Source organism: Pinus tabuliformis, chromosome 4_2, assembly GCF_031772625.1.
Source record: "Pinus tabuliformis cultivar Carrire ecotype Pingquan chromosome 4_2, CPIR1, whole genome shotgun sequence".
Lineage (NCBI taxonomy): Eukaryota > Viridiplantae > Streptophyta > Pinopsida > Pinales > Pinaceae > Pinus > Pinus tabuliformis.
In genome coordinates this window covers 17,977,789-18,000,416 of record NC_142304.1, presented here as the reverse complement: position 1 = coordinate 18,000,416, position 22,628 = coordinate 17,977,789, and positions in this window count along the sequence as shown.

Here is a 22,628-nt window from a genome sequence, read left to right as displayed (position 1 = left end):
CACTGTGCTCAACTCTTGTGGGCACGATACTTCTGATTGGCCAATTCTCTACAAAAGCGACCCAGAATTTGGCCACACATACCAGACACTCTTGGAGGGTCAGCATGTTCCAGATTTTCACCTCCAGGATGGCCTGCTATGCCACCTGGGTCACCTTTGTGTTCCTTCAAGCGAGCGTGACAAGATGATTTGGGAAGCACACTACAGTTAGACTATTGGGCATTTTTGGGTCGAGAAAATGATGGTATTACTGTAGAAGTATTTCTATTAGCCGAATCTTCGACAGGATGTCGGGAAGTACATCATATCGTGCACTGCCTGCGCCATTGCCAAACCGACCATCAAGAAGCAAGGCCTCTATACCTTACTGCCTACCCATAGTCAACCTTAGGAATCCATCTCCATGGATGACATGTAAGGCCTTCCTTCCACTAAGCATGGAAACACCTGTGCTTTTGTGGTCGTCGACAGGTTTTCGAAGAAGGCCATTATGGCGGCCTGCAAAACGAATATCACAGCAGAAGCCACTGGTAAACTCTAGTTTGAATGAGTGTGAGTACAGTTTGGGATCCCATAGTCTATCATCTCATATCGGGACAACAAATTCCTTAGTACATTTTGGTCCAGTCTATGGTTGATGTTGGACACTAAACTCAGTAATTCTAGCCTTCCATCCTCAAACTGATGGCCAGATAGAGGTTGTCAATAGGATGATCGTACACATTCTGCGCATGTACAACTCAAAGCATCCACGCACATGGGATGAGAGCTTCCCCTATGTGCAGCACAACTACAACTGGGCTCTCCACAACTCTACTAGCCACAACCCTTTTCAGGTGGGCTTGGGATTCCAACCACTATGTCCCATTGATGTGGCCATGCCATTTGCAACTACTCATGTAGATTCGGCTCACATCCAGTCCGAAATAGATAAGGCAAATAGCTTCATTGAGCACATCCAACATATTCGCCAGTAGGTCCATGAAATTCTGGAGAAATCAAATTCCAAGTACAAGCAACAACATGATCAACATCGGGTGCCACACAAGTTTCAGGTGGGCGACAAAGTCTGGTTGTATTTACAAAAGGAATGCCTTACCGGAGCCTATCAGAAACTCATAACTCCAATATGGTCCTTACACCATTACCAAGGTTGTGGGAGACAGTGCATTTTAGCTCAGCATTCCCCCATTCCTTGGCATGCACCCAATGTTCAATGTGGACCGCCTTCGGCCATACTTTCCACCATTACTAGACACATCGGACATTGCAAAACAGCTCACACCCACAGAGTTAAATCCAAATTACATGGAACAAGATGCAACTAATCAGATCATGGACACATAGATCAAGCACACTTTCCAGTAGAATATTCAACTATATCGAGTTATCAAAGCATGCCAACTCCTTCACCAGGGCAAGTGGCTCACTAGGGACCAAGTTCAACAGAAGTTTCCTCATCTCATGAAGGAACTCAACGCAATGGGGACCATTGCTTCCTAAGGGGGGAGGAATGATCTAGGTGGATATTGGTGGCCACCCACCAATTCCACTTGGACCCCCACCATTGCTTCTTTCATTTTTTTAGTTTCATTAATTGCAGCACGGTTTACTATTTTTAGTAGATTTTTGGGTCTTAAACTTCCAGAGCCGTTTTGAGGCCCTAAACGACTTTTTTTGGAAATCTACCGCCAATGCTTTTTGTTTAAAATCATCTTTTCTATCGTAGTCCTCATAGATATATTTCCAATGGGTTATCATGCCCGTCAAACGGAGATAATATGACCAAGTCACGACCCCAGGAAGTTGGCTGTCCAACTCACCCCAACGGGGCCCATAAACTCTTGGTGTTACATCTCCTCGAGTTAGGGTTTTGGTTGTTTAGGGTTTGATCTTATTGTTCAATAATAAAAAGGCCCTTGAACCTCATTGTAAGGGAGTTCAAAGGCATGTAGCCTCCACATCTCTTCTCATATATAAGCTACCATCTCCCTAGCTGGTTTATTTCCATTTATGTTTGTAAGCATATTTCAGTATTTTACATTAATGAAATAAAGTATTATTTCCGCTGCATCTCTGTGTTTATGGTTATCTCTGTAATTTGTTGCATTCTTATTTAAATCCGGATCAATAGTTGGTCTGACCAAGCTAGGAGGTGAATTAAAGCCAATTAAGGCCCATATAATTACCCAATGATGAGGCTCGTCAACTATTTCTCTCTGTTGAACTATTGAAGATTAAAGAAGAATTGATCAAAGGGTTTGCCCGCATTGGGATTTTCCCCTGGCTATCCGCCACATCTTTTGTCTCTTGTCTTGGCTTGTTTTATGTCGATCATTTAATGTTCTATCTGCACTTTACTTTATGTTTATGTGATTGCTAAACAGTGGCTATTAAAAATATTTGAAGTAAACTGATCTAAGCATAAAACATACCATAATTTAACATGGTATCAGAGCTGAGGTGAAGACAAAGCCCAAGAAATAGCAAGAGCTAGAGCAATCACCGAAGGCGATTGAAGCAATATTAAAGAAGTCATGGGGTCTTCAACACACTTCCCTGCTAAAGACAAACTCCATGATAAGTTTGACTATCACGGATGGAAGATGTCTCTCGATCTGACATTAGAAGAGTAGGAAGTGTTGGACCATGTGAGAGGCATAATTGTTGAGCCTCCATCAAATGAATCTGCTGCTACAAGGAACAAGTGGACTAGGAGAAAATTCAAAGCAAAGAAGATCATTTGGGACTCTATCGATAAGTTCCTGGTGGCCTATGTTTCCGAGCTGACCACCTCCAAGGAAATCTATGATAGACTGGTGAGTTTATTTAAAGTTAATGATGAAAATCAAGTTTTGTTCCTTAGAAATAAGCTGAAGGAAATTAAGAAGGGCAAAGATGAGAGTATGCAAGCATATTTCTTAAGGATCACTGAGATTAAGAATGATCTCCTATTGATGATGCCAAATCCATTAATTGTAGATCTCCTAGCTCTACATTAGGATCCCAAATATTCATGTATATGAGGGCCATGTTGTGCAAGTAAAACTCAGCCATTTTGGCCAAATCCTCTAGTGCACTTTCATCACAAAGATCAATAAAATGCTTGTAGTCTTGAAATGGCATGGTGCCCCTTTGTGCTAGAGTTTTAATCTAAAATTACAGCCATTGTTCTCAGAGGTAAATAACATAGGATTTAGCTAGCATCCTACACTAGATGGCCTCCAAGGAGAGGCTGGCCATATATGCTAGTTGGTTTTCCTTATCCTACAACTATCCTCTCAGGGGACTCTGGAGACACCCTAGGTGACTCCTGCTTGTGTTCTTCCCCTTCTGTTTCAATGCCTTCTTCCTCTCTGTTTCAACATCATCCTCCTTCTCTTCTACTTCATCATGTTTCTCTGTATTAGTTTCTTCTTCATCCATCTCATCCTCTGCTAGTAAGTCTTTGAAGACTGACCATTTTATAGGGATCTCGAGGTTTTTGGAGGGCATCCTCAATGAGGATCCTGATAAACCCATGGTGAACTAACTATTGGGAATTTCCTTTCTTTACTTTGTTGTTGGAGTCCATAAGTGATTGCATCAGAAAATAGGATATGTTGAGTCTTTAGTGAGCTAGTCTTTCTACCCCAAATCTTAATTCTTCAAGCATCCTAAAATGGTAGCCATAAACAACACTGTATCTACCCTCATATGAGATGTATTTGATGAGTTGGTAGCCTACCTCACTCCATGGGTATGGCAGATTGTCCCTCTTTACTCCATTTTTATCCTCTGTGGGTTCTTCACCTATTAAACCCTCTTATCATCTTGCTTGTGGGGCTTGAGGAGGAAATGAGAGGTGTGACATAAGAATTTTAAATTCAGGAGAAAACAGAGTTTCTTGTGTATGTAATCCACTAGCTTTTAGAGCAGTTCTAGTTCATTTTCTTATAAAGAGGGATGGATTTTAGATCCTACCTCTTTAGAATGGTGATATTCCCTCTTGAACCCTTCTCTGCCTATGCTATAGACTACCTTTGTAGACTGTTTCTGTAGGAATTCCTGTGCATGCTCCTGTAGAAATTCTCTTGCAGAACAATGGATCCTTGCTTCCAGTGGGTGGCTAAAGTTATGAGAGCTACTTGAGTGAGGGAGTTTCAAGGAGGTGGAATGCATGAATTCATGAAAATGATGTTTTGTTTCCCTTTATACCACCTCATCATTCCTTCTCCTCGAAATCAGTTCCCACAGTTGTTAAATCCATAGTTAACCACTTCTTGTCCTACTCCTCCTTTGTTCTTTGAGTTGACTGGAGCCACGTGTGAGAGGACACCCTGCTTTGTATGTGATGACTGAATGAAGGTGGCCAAGTTAACTGTTCACCTTTTCACTTACAAACCAACTACCTCTTAACCTTTACAACTTTTGATCAAATGATGCATATGAGTGAGTGAGTGGGATACTTACCTATGGTCTTGATGCCATGCTGCAGTTGTCAAAGATAAGAGGTGTTGCGTTGTATATTTTCTTCATGGATTCTTATTCCTCCTCTGTTGTCTGTTGATGGTTTCTTTGCTTTTGGAGGTGTCTATGACTGGAGATCTAATGTTGCTGCTGCAGTGTAGCTCATGGATTACCACTTGGCAATGTTTGGTGTCTCCCTTAGAATTTCTTGACCATGTTGCTGGCTAGTGCTGTGAGGATGGAGTAATGAATGGACAGAGGGAGTAGGAGTGTGTGTGGATGCAGGGATGATTGTAATGGATGAGGTGAGGGGTTAGATCATGTCTAGAATGAATTTTGGGGACCTAACCAATCTACCATTTAGGGGATCCTGTAGAAAACATAGTCTTGAATTGAATTGAAGAAATGAAGTGAAACAAATTATAATTGATGGAGGGATGCATGGTAAGGAGTGGGGGAGATGAATATATGTGAGGCAGGGTTCCCTTTGGATCTTCTCTTTTCTCCTTGATTGTCTTTCTCACCTGCCTGCCAATAACAATTCTTTCTTTTTTCTTTTTTCTTTTATTAGATATATATATATCTATATATATATATATATATATATATATATATATATATATATATATATATATATATATATATATAACAACTAGGCTGCCTCAGAGAGGTTTTCACCCTAGATATCTGCCCTGGGTGCCCCATGGAGGTTTTCACCTAAATCCTTATTCTTTCTTCTCTTTTTTCAGTGCCCTGATGAGCGAGGAGCTAGAACTTGCTCCACCATCATCACTGTCTTATTGATATTGTCAATGAACTCTTGTTTTGATAAATGCCTCTTGTACATTTTCAATCAGTGTCCATTAAAAAGCAATGGAATGGCTTCTTCATCTATAGTTCTGATTTACACTGAACCATTATCATGACATATTTGCACCACATAAGGTCTAAGCCATCTTGTCCTTAGCTTGCCCTTGAAGTCTTTATACCTAGAATCATATAACAATCCCCAGTATCCCTCTTCAAAATTGATTCTCCTTAATATGTTTGTCATGCCAGATCTTCCTCTGAAGCTGAACTATATCTGTATGTAGGAGGGCTTGCATTCTGAATTCATCCAAGCCATTCAAATGGAACAATATTTCTTTTTTTACATGACTGAGATCCAAATCTAGTTGGGCTGCCATCCTCAATGTGTTATATTCAAACTCAATGGATAGTAAAGCTTTTTTCCCATAGACAAGCTCATAGGGTGTAAATCCAGTGGTGGTCTTCCATGTTGTATTATAGGCCTAGGTGGCCTCAACTAGTCTCTCTGCCCAATCCTTCCTGCTGCTGCTCACTACCTTGGTTAAGATGTTCTTCAGTGCCATGTTGGTCACCTCCACCTACCCATTAGCTTGTGGATGCTAAGGAGTGGAGGTCCTATGCTTGATTTTGTGATGGTTGAGTAGTTCTTCATTCATGTTGGTGGTAAACTGGCTACCTTGGTCTATGACTAACTCTCTAGTGTACCCAGATTTGTAGAGTAAATTCTCCCTTAGGAACTCGGCCACCTTCTCTTCTGTTGCTGCCTTAATCACCTTGGTTTTTGCCCCCTTAGTCAAATAACAAGTGCACACAATAATGTGTTTCTTTTGCTTTGAAGGAGGGTTGACAGGCCCAATGAAGTCCATGCCCCACTTGTCAAATGGCTTGAAAGTCACTTGAGGTTGTAGGGGTGTTTCATCTCTTGGAGTAGGATTTCCCATCCTCTAGCACCGATCACACTGACTAATGTACTTTTTCACATCCTAATGAAGAGTAGGCCAATAATAGCCTGATTGCAACACTTTGAATGATGTCCTCTTTGCTGCAAAGTGACCTCCACAAGGCCCATCATGACAGATCAGAAGGATGTCAGAGACTTCCTATTCACTTACACACCTTCTCAAGATTCGATTTGGGCCAAGTTTGAAAAGATTGCCCCCAATCAAGGTGAAGGGGGCACTCTTCCTGACTATATTTCTCTTTTATTTGGAGGGCAAGTTTGGTGGAAACTGTGCTAATACCAAATAGTTTGCTATATTAGCAAACCATGGGGAGAGAACTGAAATAGCAAACAAATGCTTATTTGGTAACTGGTCATCCACCATTCCTTCTTCACCTGCTGGTAGATTCATCCTAGATAGAAATTCTACAACAAAATTTTCCTTATCAGGCTTATCAACAGTAATTAGATCAAACTACTGTAATAAAAGAAACCATCTTATAATTCTAGCATTTACATCTAGTTTGTTCATTAAATATTTGATTGTAGCATGCTCAATATGCACAAATGTTTGATAGCATGTAATGTAATGCCTAAATTTGTTTAATGAATGCACAACAACCAGGAGTTCCTTTTCGGTCACAATTTTATTTTGCTCAGCCTTTGACAAGTTCTTACTAGTAAAATAGATGGCATAGGGCAATTTCTCCTCTTCCTAACCTAAGACTACTCCTATGGCTTTATGTGAGGCATCAACATGAATATGAAAAAGGAGGGCCCAATTTGGGCCTTTGAGAATTGGTGCAGTGGTTAACTTACCCTTTAGAATGTCTAAGGACTCTTGACAGCTTTTTGACCATATAAACTCAGAATATTTGGCCTACAACCCAAAAAAGAAGAGGCCAACTTGCTAAAGTCCTTTATGAACCTTCGCTAGTATCCAGATAACCCTAAGAAACTCCTGACATCTCTCTGCTTTTGTGGAGGTATGACCCTTTGGATGATTGCTATTTTGTTTGGGTCCACATGCAGTTTTCTGAGATATTGAATGAACTATTACAGTCCCTTCAGTCATTAAGAATTCACATTTTTCTGGTCTAAGAGACAGATTCATTTCAATTCATTTATGTAATACCTTTCCTAGGTTAGTCAGGGCTTCTTGGAAATCACATCCATAAGGTGTAAAATCATCCATATAAATTTCCACTGCATCATGTACTAATTCAACAAAAATACTCAAGACCACTCTCTGGAAAGTGGCAGGAGCATTGCATAGGCCAATAGGAAGGACCCTATAGGAAAAAGTACCCCAAAGATAGGCGAATGTGGTCTTATCCCGGTCTTCCGGGTAGATTTGGATTTGGTTGTACCCACTGAATCCATCTAGGAAATAAAATAACTTCTTCCCTACCAGGCCATCTAGCACTTGGTCAATGAAGGGTAGGGGAAAATGATCCTTCTTTTTGGCTTTGTTCAACTCCCTGTAATCTACACAAATCCTCCACTTACCATTTTTCTTGGGAACTAACACTAAAGGAGAGACCTAATCACTGTTTGACATAGGGTAAATGAATCATGCATCTAGTAGTTTTTGCAGTTCTTCTTTGACTATGTCTTTAAGAGATGGATTCATCCTCCTTTGTGGTTGCCTGACTGGCTTGCAACCTTCTTTGATGTATATGTGGTGAGTACACACTGAGGGGTGTACTCCCTTCATTTCCTTGTAACTTCGAGCGGAGTCTTCTAGGTTTTCTCTCAACATGTTGCAAAATTTTTCCTCTTCAAGAGCAGATAGAGATGGATTAATTTTCAAAGTTTTCTCTAGGCCGAATTCTATGGTTTTGAAACGGAGTGGGTTGGAATTGGCCAAGCATAAGTCAATTGGATGATTGTTCTGGGTTTCCCTTACTTCTTCTTCTAATGGTAATGAACTAAGAGTTGGACTTTGGAGCAGGTGTTCAATTAAATCATCCTCATCTTGTTGTCTGCCTCCTATGGTTGCTTCCAAAGCATAAAGTTGAGAAGAATAAACCTCATCTTCTTCCTCCTCCTCCAACCATAAAGTTAAATCATGCTCGAGGGTAGGTTGAGCAGGAGGGTATAGGACTAACTGTTTAGACATATGCCCATTCTTGATGGCCATTTTCCCAGCTCTATAGTTAATGTAAGCATCAGTTGTGGTCAACCATGGCCTCCCAAGGATGAAAGGCTAACTAGTAAGCTTAGCCTTAGGCTGGAGAACTAGGAAATCTGTAGGGTACTCATAGGAGTTAATGGAGACCATCACATCCTCCACAATTCCCTCAGGGGTGACTGTGGAATGGTCTGCAAGTTACAGAACTGTTGTGGTGTTCCTCAATGACCCTTGGAGGTTGAGCTTGATCATGGTGTCCTTGGCCATCACATTAATGGCAGCCCCAAGATCAATCAGAGTGTGTGGGACAATGGTGCCATTGATGTGTACATCTACTATAGGGCTTCAAGGGTCAAAATATTTCGGACATATTACCTGCCCCAACATTAAGTTAGACAACTACCCAATGACATTAATGGTAGGGGCATCCATTTTTCTTCTTCTTGGATGCTTGAAGCACTTCTCCTTAATCAAATTATTGTAAATGGGAACATCTTTGATTGCTTGGAGAAGGTGGATCTTTACACATAGATTTTTCAATTCTCCTAGAAGTTCAGTTTCTTCTGGGGTAGGCTGGAGTGGTTGGGTTAATCTCTCAGGAAAGGGTGGATTTACTTTAAGGTTGCTTTCCTCTCTTTCTTCCTCAACCTCCCTATGTGGAGATGGAGGTTGGTTATTAGGGAGAATTCTATTGGATCTTAGATTGATCTCCTAGATTTCTACAACATAAGCTAGGTATGATGTCTCTCCATTGTAGACTTGTTGAGCCTGCCTATTGTCCAGGTTTGGATTTGGCTAGGAAGGCATCTGGGTTTGCTTAGGTGGAGCAGAGTGCAGAAGTTGTGGTTGGGTAGGTGGTGGAGGCAATAGGGTTAGAACATTGTTGAATTAGGGCCTCCACCCCTGGAGTGGGGTATTCCACTGATGTTGTGGCTGAAGATAAGGTTGAAATGATTGGCTGGTTGGCTAGGAATGATACTGAGATTCATAGGACCAAGGAGGGGGTGTAGACCAGGAAGGATGAGCAGGGGGGTCCCCAAGAAGGTATAGTTGTGGTTTGGTTGGGGTTGTAATATGGATGGGATGCATACCCTGTCAGTAAGGTCTAGGCCTAGGAGGTCTCCTTTGGTTGATTGTTATAAATTATATATTACGGAGCAATGGAACACATAAAATATTGCAGAAATATAAACACAGAAAACACAGAAAACAAGAGAGACATAGATATACGTGGTTCACCCAATTTGGGCTACATCCATGGAGAAACAACCAGTCCTTCCTTTTATATTATCCAGCAAACTGAAGAGACACAACCTATAGCAGATTAGCTGTAACACCCTCTTCGCTCTCAATCTCCTCTCTCTTTCTCACTCAGAATATAGATCTACATAGATGCAATATAATTCCCTCATATATAGTGAGGGGTTGCCTTCTGGGGCAAAAAACCCTAAATTAAACATAACTTCTACCGTCAGATCTCTGCCTAATGAATAGCCCAGATTGACTAGAAATTACTATACTTTTACAAGGCAATTTTACATTTATTCTTAGCTTCAGGGGCGCTGCCCCCGAAACCCCCCACCAGGGGGGGCTCCCCAAAGGTCGCAGCCGCCCCCCCTGGACCCCCCGCAGCGAATATTTTACAGGCGACATTACCACCCCATTTCGAACTGGGGTCCAATGTGGCAATACCTTTGAATACAGAAGATAATCAGGCTCCACACACAACAATCTCCCACTTGGAGACTAATTATAGCAATTCCACTGCTGCTTCATTTGTTGGACAATGACTCCTCTTTGGACCTGATTGTTTCTCATCTTCTTCATCATGCTTGAAGACCAATTGAAACTGAGCATATTCTCAGTTTCTCCCTGGTTACAACTTTTGTTAGAATATCTGCAGGATTCTGGCTAGTGTGTATCTTTTCCAGCTTCAACTCTCCATCTTCCAACACTAATCGTATGAAATGGTACTTGAGCTGTATGTGTTTAGTCCTAGAATGAAATGCTGAGTTCTTTGCAAGATGAATGGCACTTTGGCTATCACTGTATAACATGCCCATATCATGCTCCTTACCCAATTCACCTATAAACCTTTGTAACCAAATCATTCTTTACTATCCTCTGTAGCAGCAACATACTCTACTTCTGTTGTTGAAAGTGAAAAAACGCTTTGGATTTTTGAAACCCAACTGACAGCTGTTCCACCTACAGTAAATACATATCCTATAGTGCTCCTCCTGTTACCTCTGTCACCTGCCATATCTGCATCAACATATCCCTGTAGAGAAATGTTTGAACCACCAAAGCATAATGCTTGATTTGTGGTACCTTTCAAATATCTAAGAATCCATTTCACTGACATCCAATGTTCCTTTCCTGGATTGTTCATGTACCTTCTTACAACTCCCACTGCATGTGCAATATCAGGCCTTGTGCAAACCATTGCATACATTAAGCTTCCAACTGCTGATGCATATGAAACTTTAGACATATAATCCATGTCTTCTTGGGTCTTTAGGCACATTTCCTTACTAAGTTTAAAATGGCTAGCAAAAGGTGTACTAACTGGTTTTGCATTGTGCATGTTAAATCTTTTCAACACCTTTTGTATGTACTCATTCTGAGACAATGTTAGTTTGCGATTTTTCTTGTCTCTAGTTATTCTCATACCAAGGATTTGTTTTGCAGCTCCCAAATCCTTCATTGCAAATGAATTTGCCAATTTTATTTTGAGCACATTTATTTCCTGCATGTTAGACCCTGCAACAAGCATGTCATCTACATACAATAACGATATAATATAGCTGCCATCATTTTTCTTTTTCAAATAAACACAATGATCAGAGTGACATCTAATATAACCTTGTTCACACATAAACTTGTCAAATTTTAGATACCACTGCCTTGGAGCCCGTTTTAAGCAATACAAGCTCTTCTTCAACCTACACACTACTTTCTCCTTCCCTTTTACCTCATATCCTTGTGGCTGCTGCATATATATCTCTTCCTCCAAATCCCCATGGAGAAAGGTTGTCTTTACATCTAACTGCTCAAGATGCAAATCTTTAGCTACTACTAGACTTAGAATAGTTCTAATTGAAGTCATTTTAACAACAGGAGAAAATATTTCATCAAAATCAATACCTTTCTTCTGTGCAAACCCCTTCACCACAAGTCTAGCTTTGTACCTCTGTTTTCCTCCATCTTCTTCCTTCAGCCTATAAACCCATTTATTCTTCAATGTAGTTTTACCTGTAGGCAACCTGACTAAGTCCCAAGTCTAGTTATGCATTAAGGAGCCCATCTCTTCTTCCATGGCTAGCTCCCACTTCTTCCTGCTTTCAACCTGCATTGCTTCTTCATAACAATCGTGTTCACCAGAATCAGTCAACAATAAATAATATAATGAAGGAGAGTATCGTTCAGGAGGTCTGCTTATCATGGTAGATCTTCTAACACCACTTTCAGGTGTTTGGGGTGCCTGTTGTTGTTGTGGTGGTTGTTGTTGTTGTGGTTGTTGATTATTATTATTTTTAGGCACCTTTACTTTTTCAGTGATCTCATCAAGAACTATGTTTCCTTGTTTTCTTTTTCCTGTTTCTTTTCCTGTAACTAATTCTTATACAAGACCTTTTCATTACATATTACATCTCTGCTCCTAATGATTTTGTGATTTTCATAATCATATAAGCGATAACCAAAATAATTAACACCATATCCAATAAAGGTACATTTATTTGATTTTTCCTCAAGCTTTGTTCTATTTTCTTTATTAATATGGACAAAGGCCTCACAACCAAAAGGCTTTAAAAAAGAGTAGTTTACCTTTTTACCTGTCCATGCTTCCTCTAGAACACCACCACCCAAGGAACTTGAAGGCCCTCTGTTTATTAGATAAACAACAATATCTACAACATCTGCCCAAAATTGTAAAGGCAATCCTGTATGCAATCTCATGCACCTTGCACGCTCCATGATTGTTCTGTCCATCCTTTCTGACACACCATTTTCTTGTGGTGTTCTTGGAAATGTCTTCTCTCTACGAATTCCATGCTCTGAACAGTACCTATCAAACTCGTTGCTACAATATTCACTTCCATTGTCTGATCTGAGACACTTCAATTTCTTTCCTGTCTCAATCTCAACCAAAGCTTTCCATTTCTTGAAAGTATCAAATACATCAGATTTATTCTTAATACAATAAATCCAAGTTTTTCTAGTTGAATCATTAATAAAAGTAACATGATAACGAGAGCCACCGAGAGATGATACCTGAGTAGGTCCCCATATATCTGTATGCACAAGCTCTAATTTTTCGCTCTTCTTTTCTTTCCCAACTCTGAGAAATCTGACTCTCTTTTGTTTTCCATAAATGCAATTCTCACAGAAGTCCAAATCAACATTCTTCAAACCCGACAACAAATTCCTTGTGTGAAGGATCTTCATCCCCTTCTCACTTATGTGTCTGAGCCTATGATGCCATAATGTTGCATCTGCTCCTTTCGAAGTTAAAGCATTAACAGAGTTATAAATACCATTGCATAAATACAATGTACCAACCTTTTCACCTTTTGCTATTACCAGGGCTCCTTTGGTGACATTCCAAGCTTTATTTGTGAAAGTTGTCACACAACCTTCATCACCTAACTACCCTGTTGAAATCAAAATTTTCTTCAGATCTGGAACATGTCTTACCTCCTTTAGTAGCCATTGGTTTCCAATTCTGCTGTTTTACAAGAACCTTACCCATTCCAGCAATTTTACAGGGTTTATCATCACCCAAATGGACTTGTCAAAAATATCCTTGAACATAGTCATGAAAGTATTTCTTATTAGGTGTGGCATGGAATGAGGCCCCTAAATCTACCACCCAGGAATTAGTAATATTTTCGAAAGAAGAATCAAAGCATCTTGTAACACCTCATCTGTCACATTTTCTTCATGATTGTTTTCTTGCTATGCATCTCCTTCTTTTCCCTTCCAAGATCTATAGTCTTTCTTTAGGTGTCCTTTCTTTTCGCATTTCCATAGACTGTCCCCGATCTAGACTTGGATCTGCCTTTCCTTGATTTACTGTGATATCTTGAGCTCTTTCCTCTTTCCATTTTTCTTCCCCTAGACTCTACACTCAAAGCATTACCTGATGTCTCACTGGAGCTTTTTCATCGCATTTCCTCGCTAAGGATAGCATTGACAACATCATCAAACTTTAAAGTACTAGATCCATAAACAGAGTTACTAATGGCCATTACTAAACCATTCCAACTTTCTGGCAATGAGCACAAGAAAAACAGAGCTCTAACTTCATCATCAAAGTTTACCCCTATAGAACTGAACTGACTTGTAATAGTATTAAAATCATTTAAATGGTCTGCAACAGATCCACCTTCCGACATCTTCATATTAAATAAACTCTTCATAAGAAATACCTTATTTGAGGCCGCGGGTTTTTCATATAGTTTTGCCAATGCCTTGATCAAACCCTCCGTCGTTGTTTCCTTCGAAATGTTGAAGGCGACCGACACTGTGAGGCACAACCGTATTGTTCCGAGTGCCTTTCTATCGAGAAGGTTCCATTCTTCATCTGTCATACCTGTTGGCATCTTTATTTTTCCACCCAATGGTAGGTACAGATCTTTTTGATATAGATAATCTTCCATCTGCATATTCCACAGCGAGAAGTTTTGGCTATTAAATTTCTCGACCCTAAACTTACCATCTTCTACCATTGCTCCCACTCAAACCAGGAATCCTTCTCTCCTGCGAGTTTGTCAACCAAAAAGACCTTTGGCTCTTATACTAGTTGTTAGAGAATTATATATTACGGAGCAATGGAACACATAAAATATTGCAGAAATATAAACACATAAAACAAGAGAGAAATAGATATATGTGGTTCACCCAGTTTGGGCTACGTCCACGGAGAAACAACTAGTCCTTCCTTTTATATTATCCAGCAAACTGAAGAGACACAACCTACAGTGGATCCGTTGTAACACCCTCTTCGCTCTCTTTCTCCTCTCTCTTTCTCACTCGGAATACAGATCTACATAGATGCAATACAATTCCCTCATATATAGTGAGGGGTTTCCTTCTAGGGAAAAAAAACCGTAAATTAAACTTAACTTCTACCGTTAGATCTATGCCTAATGAATGGCCCATATTGACTAGAAATTACTATACTTTTACAAGGCAATTTTACATCTATTCTTAGCTTCGGGGACGCTGCTCCTGAAACCCTCCGCCAGGGGGGGCTTCCCAAAGGTTGTAGCCGCCCCCCCTGGACCCCCCCTGCAGCGAATATTTTACGGGTGGCGTTGCCGCCCCATTTTGAACTGGGGTCCAATGTGGCAATACTTTTGAATACATAAGATAATCAGGCTCCACACCCAACATTGACGTAGAAAAGCTACTCAGTGACCCCTTCAGCTGCTTGATATACAACTTTGAGTCTAGGTAAAGAAGGGCACTTTTTTGTGGAGTGGTTTTCTTCACAGACTGATCAAATCTTAATACAGTTCATTGGAGATTCATTCCTAGGATGCCTCCTGGTGCATCTAGGACAAAAGATGGCCAAGGCTCTCTCTTCTTCCTCTTGCTTCCTTTTGATGTCCATGGTGTCCAATTGTAAGGCAAGGGTTTGCAACATAACACTTTTTAAATCTTCCAACATATTTCCAATTTCACCCTTGATGGATGAATTGGAGGATGATGTACTGGCCATAGGTTGACTACCCCTACCCTTTTTCCTGGTTTCCCTAGAATGGTTTCTAAAGAAAATATTAATATCCTCATAGGGTCATTGGTAGGTATCTCCTTCTACTATCATATGTAAGGTATCCAGAAGATCCTTCGTTACTCCTCTAAGTAGGACCAACTTCAGTGACTCAAGGTCAAGTGTGCACCTGGCCCTTTTGTAACTGAGCTGGAATATTTCTTCATAGTCTTCTAGGGATTCATCCTAGCCTATGGTCATCCTAAAAATCTCTTCTTTAGTATCCTTTGACCTACAATAGTCCCTATATTTTTTGTTAAAATCCTGTTGCATCTGAACCCAATTTGTGATGTTGTCTCTAGGTAAACCCATGAACCAGCACAATATTGCATCCTTAAGGGTAGATGGAAACAGTTTTAACTTTTGCTCATCATTTGTATAGTCACAGGTTCGACATATAACAACAAAATCAAATGGGAAAGTGTCAGGGTCCTCTGTGGTTAGGCGATGGAAATGAGGTAGAGCAGAGGGGCTTATATTCTTCATCTTAGTGTCCCCATTAGTTTCCCTAATGGGGAAGGCACCCTAAATTCTCTCTCTATTCCCTCTGTCATTTCTGTTTTCAGCCATTGGTTTAGTAAGAATGGGTTCTTCATCTTCTTCTTCCCCTGTAGGTTCTTCAAATATATAAGGTTGCTCACCTAAAGGTTCTTCCAGTTCACAGTCACCGAAGAAGAGAGAAGGTTGATTGTTGGATGCAGTGGGGGTATTTGACAATAATTTCCTTGAATTGTCCCTATTCCTACGAGGCATGAAAGGAAATTTTTTGGATTGGTTTTTGTAAGATTTTCTTTAAAGCTAGAAAGTACTTTGCAAAAATGAAATTGCTGATTGAAGGAAAAAATACTAACAGAAAGAAAACTACTTGTAGAATGGAAAGGAAAGTAGATAATGACAAATGAAAGAAAGGAAGCTATTAACAAAGAAGCTACTTGCTGAATTGAAATTCTACTTGCATAATGGAAAGGAAAGTAGATATTGACAACTAAAATAAAGGAAGAAACTAGATTACTTTTGCAGAAATAAACTAATGGAATAAAGTTGGAAACTAGAAATAGAAGAAAAGAGTGGTAAACACTTCTACTCTGACACCTCCCCGAAAACGGCACCAAAAAGTGATGAGCCTAGGTATTGCAACAAAAATGTTGCAACTCCCAGGGCTACCAACTTTACTTATCAACCTAGGGTTCATACAAACTTGGAGGTGACAGTGCTATATGCGTAAGTAAAAGTGAAGGTCCTTCCTGTTGTCACTACTCATCTGGCAAGAGACCCCAGGGGTTCCAAGCTAGACTTCTATATGGTCAGAAGAAGCTTAATTCTTTGATGGAAGAAGAGAAAATATATCCTAAGAGAGAGCTACTCTACTGCAGTAATGAAGAAAACAACATGTAATGCTAAACCACACCATAACCTAACTAACCATATAAACAGCTATGATAAACATAATTGCTAAATCAACACTAACCTAATGTTGCTATCCAAGTTGCAGAGGTAAAGAGCATTAAACTATACTAAGGTATAAGCAAAGGAACTAAACTAAATCTGTTTTCAAGTGGAAGAGAAGTTGGAGGTCGAAATCAATGAAAGGAGGACATAAGGAAGCAACAGTGCATAAGAACCGTTGGATCGATCAACGAGCAGAAGATGAATGACAAAGATCATATCATGGGAGCTTAAGTGAATAAATGGATGGACAGGGTTAACAAACAGGATGAATAGTGGAGATCTTATTGCGAGTGATTTAGTGAATAGGTGAACAAACAGGGTAATGAAACAGATGAACGGTGGAGATCTTATCGCGAGGAATTAAGTGAATGGATGGATGAACATGATTAATTGGCAGATGAACGACAGATATCGTATCATAGGAAGAAAATATGTTGAAACGATGGAGCAAGTTTTGAAGGTGGTAAGCAGTTTCTCGCGTGCCCTCAAGGCTATAAGTTGTATTTATGAATTTCACGTGATTAGCCTAATTGAGCAACACATAGCACGAGAAAACCATTTTTCTCACATGCTCTCGGGCGGATAACGATCGTGCAAGAATCTGTGTGAGATTGCACGATAGCCATCGGATCAGGCTAGACAGATAAATGGTGGATATTGGGGCACATAAAGTATTGAGGTGACGTGATAGCCATTGGATCAAGAGACAGATCGATGGTGGAGGTTAGAGCGCATAAAGTAGGTGGAATAGTTTGCGCGCGATGGCTGTTGGGTAAACTAATGAATCAGATGGTGATTGGTTAGGTTTGTTGTGGATTGGACGGTGAGGAAACGATGCATGAAGAACATGCTGAAGGAGGTTTCAAATGAAAATGATAGAAAAAACCAGTGAGTCTGAGGGTGGACCAAGAGTAATGGAAAAAGACGAAAGTGAAGAGAAACAAGTAACTACATCAAACAAAAAACTCCAAATCTCATGTGAGAACTAGAAACCTGTGTTTTTGGGGTTGCTGAAGGGTCTCTTCCTCAAGTCATGGTCCCAGAGGGAGGAGGTGAGGCCAAGACACCTGCGGACAACCTTATGGTGATCTTTTCCTCCTAGCTAACCTGCTAACTAAAACAAGGCACAAATAGAATTAAACTAAAGCACAACCGATATACTCTATGCTACTATACTAGGAACACGGCTACTTAAGCAAATGAACAGTTAAACCATAAATCTATGTTATACTGCTATAATGAAAATGAAACTACTTAAGCAAATGAACAAAACCAAGAAGCTACTTAAGCAAATGAACAGAACCAGAGATATATGCTATCATACATGTACAATAAAGAGGAGCTTTGGCTGCTAGGGTTGGGCCCTAACCCAAGAGCTTTAGCCCTCTGAGTTAACTCAGTTCTGGCTCAAAACAAAACTCATATTTATTATAAAAACCATGGATTACATAACAAAACTATCACAAGTCTTGCAGCTTAGAAATAAAGTAGAGTTTTACAATAAGAATTCAAATCCTACTAAGGTCCTAAGCCTCTCTACTTATACATATGAAGTCTCCAACGACTTCCTTCCAAATTAGGGAAGCTTGGCTCCCCACTCAAGATAAACTAGTTTTTTTTCCTTTTCACTTGCTCGGCTGTCTTCTAGTCCTCATGATTTGGTTGTTTGCACTCCGAGCTGATGGAGGAATATTCGAATGGAGGGGTAGTAAATGAGGAGGATTTACCTCGTATAATTCCTCTCCCTTGTCCCATTCAAGTTTTGACCAAGGTCTTTGCCATAGTTCCTTTCTTTTATCCTTTATTCCTACATTTTTCCTTTCTTTTATCCTTTATTCTTGCATTACATGCACATTAGACCACAAAGAAAAATATCCAACTCTAACTCATCTCATAAACAAAATATAATCAAAAGTATCCAATAATTTGTGAGAATAGTTGGTTTGACTAAGCTAGGAGGTGAATTAAGGCCAATTAAGGGCCATATAATTACCCAATGATGAGGCTCATCAATTATTTCTCTCTGTTGAACTATTGAAGATTAAAGAAGAATTGATTATAGGGTTTCCCTGCATTGGGGTTTGTCCCTGGCTAGCCACCACATCTTGTGTCTCTTATCTTGTCTTGTTTATGTTGATCGTTTAATGTTCTATATGCACTTTACTTTATGTTTATGTGATTTCCAAACAATGCCTAATAAAAAGATTTGAAGTAAACTACTCTAAGCATAGAACATACCATAATTTAACACGGTATCACAGTTGAGGTGAAGAAAAAGCCAAAGTAAGAGCAAGAGCTAGAGAAATCATCGAAGGCTATTGAAGCAATCTTAAAGAAGTCATGGGGTCCTCAACGCACTTCCCCATTGAAGACAAACTCCATGATGAGTCTGACTATCACGGATGGAAGATGTCTCTTGATCTGACATTAGAAGAGCAGGAAGTGTTGGACCATGTGAGAGGTAAAATTGTTTTGCCTCCATCAAATGCATCTGCTGCTGCAAGGAACAAGTGGACCAAGGGAGAATTCAAAGCAAAGAAGATCATCTGGGACTCTATCGATAAGTGCCCGGTGGCCTATGTTTCCGAGCTGACCACCTCCAAGGAAATCTATGATAGACTGGTGAGTTTATTTAAAGTTAATGATGCAAATCAAGTTTTGTTCCTTAGAAATAAGCTGAAGGAAATTAAGAAGGCAAATATGAGAGTATGCAAGCATATTTCTTAAGAATAACTGAGATCAAGGGTGAACTCCTATCTATTGGGGAAGTAGTTCTTGATAGGGAAATGACTATCACAACTCTCGGAGGGCTGCCACTTGAATGGTATATATTCAGGACTACTCTTCTCAACAATAATATAATTCCTGGATTTGAGGAATTTATGGCAAGATGCATTCAAGAAGAAACAAGGATGGAAGAGCAGGAAATGCCGGCACTTAAAGGAAATACCTCTGCCTTTTCTTCTCATGTTAAAAGAAGAAACTATTCCGGGGCTAAATCCAAAGGAAAGGCTATACCGAAAGGTGGAAGAAAAGGACGATGTTATAATTGCAACAAAATGGGCCACTATACGAGGGAGTGCCCTGATAAAAGGGACTCACACCATGATGATGATCAAAATCACTTTCAAGGCAATAAAAGGAATGGCAGTTCCAATGGAAGAGGTAAAAGGAATGTTGGAAATCAAGGAAGAGGTCAACCTTCAAGAAGGCAAGAAACTCCAAGTATGAATCTAATGTTGTCAACAATAAGCAATATGAATATCATCTACTAGTGGCCCTCTCTACTACTGCTCCTCCGGACTTGCTGGGAAATCGGTTTATTGATAGTGGTGCCTCAAGGCACTTCATTGGTTACAAAGAAGCTCTCTCTAATATAATAGAGAAGGAGACCAACCTAGAAATTGTTCTTGGGGACAACTCAAAATATCCCGTGAAAGGTGTATGGAATGTCACTCTTCAATTGAATCAGGGAAATACAATTCATTTACAAGAAGTCCTATATGTACCTGATCTAAAAAAGAAGCTAGTGTCCATTTCGGCAATGGAAGACAAAGGCTACAAGGTGGCCTTCATCAATGGCAAGGTATGTGTAAGGAAAAGGAACTTTAAATATGCTTTCACTCTTTGGTTTTGAGTTGATTCATTATATCAGGTCGAAGGAAGTCCGCTGGGTGTCATGTCTTGTGACACATCTCTTTAGTCCAAACTATGGCATCGGAGGTTTGCTTACCTTCATTATAAATCTCTACCTAATGTGAGAAAAATGGTGACCGGGATGCCTGAGTTCAAATTAGAGCAAGAAGGTGTATGTCCGAGATGTACCAAAGGAAAGATCAAAAGGGGACCATTCCCCTCAAGCCAAAGCAAGACCTCCAATATATTGTAGTTGGTTCACTCAGACATATCTGGTATGATTCTTGTGAACTCCTTGGTAATATATTTATATTACCTCACCTTTACAGATGATTATTCTCACAAGACTTGGATATACTTCTTGAAAAAGAAGGAGGAAGTGTTCTCTTGGTTTTGTCACTTCAAAGCCTTGATCGAGAATCAAACTGAAAAGAAGATCAAGACCTTAAGGACTGATAATGGGACTAAGTATGAATCCAATGATTTCCATGACTTTTACAAAGAGGTTGACATTAAGAGGGAGACTACAACACCATATACTCCTGAAAAAAATGGTGTGGCAGAAAGGAAGAATAGTACGATTGTGGAAGTTGTCCATGCTATGCTCCATGATCAAAGACTTCCGAAGTTTATATGGGACGAAGCTATGAATACCTCCGTATATGTGCAAAACAAATGCCCTCATTAAGCATTGGGTTCCAAGATTCCCAAAGAGATGTTCATTGGTAAGAAACCTGACATATCTAATTTTATAATTTTTGGAAGTCCTATATATTTTCATGTGCCGAAAGAGAAAAGGAATAAATTGGGTGCATTTGGAAAGAAAGGAATCTTTGTGGGCTATAGTGAAAATAATAAGGGCTATAGAATCTATGTGGCTGGTCAAAGGGAAGTCAATATTAGCCATGATGTCACCTTTGACGAAGATATGGCTCTTAGCAAAGTTGACAATCTTCCTACTCTACAAGAATCTACAGAAGCCGATACCAAGAAACCGGAGGAAAAGGAAGATGAGACGATTCCCGATGTGCAAGAACCTATGGATCCTATTGATCCCCCTCTGGAAGAGCCTTCCTCTTCTAGGAAGAGGCCTTCATGGCTTAGGGGGACACCTGATGATGCTGAAGGACACATTGCACCCAGAGGGACTTTCCGGGAAAGTATGAAGCTGACCAGGTATCAGGGATACTTGACCATCATGAGCACAATCATCCAAAATGAGCCTTCATCATTTGTAGAATCTGTCAAGCATCAAGTCTAGAAGGATGCTATTATTGAGAAATATGAGTCCATCATGAAAAATGATGTATGGGATGTGGTACCCAGACCCCAGGACAAAGCCGTTGTCACTTTGAAATCGCTTTACAAGATAAAGCATGGAGTTGATGGAAGTGTTGAAAAGTATAAGGCTCGTTTTGTCACTCATGGCTTCTCTCAGAAGGAAGGTATAGCGTATGACAAGATATTTTCACATGTTTCCCGACCACCATTCGCTCGATCATAGCCCTTGCTGCTTTGCAAGGATGGAACCTACATCAGATGGATGTCAAGACCGCATTCTTGCATGGTTCAATCAAAGAGGAAGTCTATGTGGAGCAACCCGAAGGATTTGAGATTCATGATCGGGAATCTCATGTGTGCAAGTTAAAGAAAGCCCTCTATGGGCTGAAGCAAGCACCTTGAGTGTGGTATGAGAGGATCTATAACTACTTGATGAAGCTGGGATTCACTAGGAGTGAAGCCGACCCTAACCTTTACTTTAAGGTTGAAGATAACAAAACTATCATACTAGTGATGTTCATTGACGACATCTTTTTGACAGGTGCAGACCCTCTCATTCTCAAATGTAAGAGGGAGTTGGCTTCCAAGTTCGAGATGAAGGACCTAGGACTGATGCACAATTTCCTAGGACTAGAAGTCTGGCAGAAACCAAGGGAAATTTTCCTCTCTCAATGAAAATATGTGGTGAAGGTATTGGAGAGATTTGGTACGGTAGATTGCAAGCTTATGACTACCCCGATGGAGCTTGACTTCAAGAAGTTAAGCGGTAGTACTACTGGACCTATTTTACAACATGCTACCGAGTAGCGTCAACTCGTCGGAGCATTGATGTTCTTGGTGAACTCTCGTCTAGATATATGTTTTGCAGTCAACACATTAAGTCAACATATGGTTTAACCTCATCACACACATTGGATTGGTGCCAAGAATCTATTGAGATATCTTTGTGGCACAATCACTCATGGGTTGAGATACACTGCTGGAAATGTGAAACTACATGGATATACTGATGTTGATTGGGTAGGCAGTGTGGTGGACCAAAAGAGCACTTCCAGGTGTTGTTTCTCTTTGGGATCTGCCTCGATATCCTGGATGATTAGGATGCAGAAGTCGGTGGCTTTGAGCACCGCCGAGGCAAAGTACATTGCTAC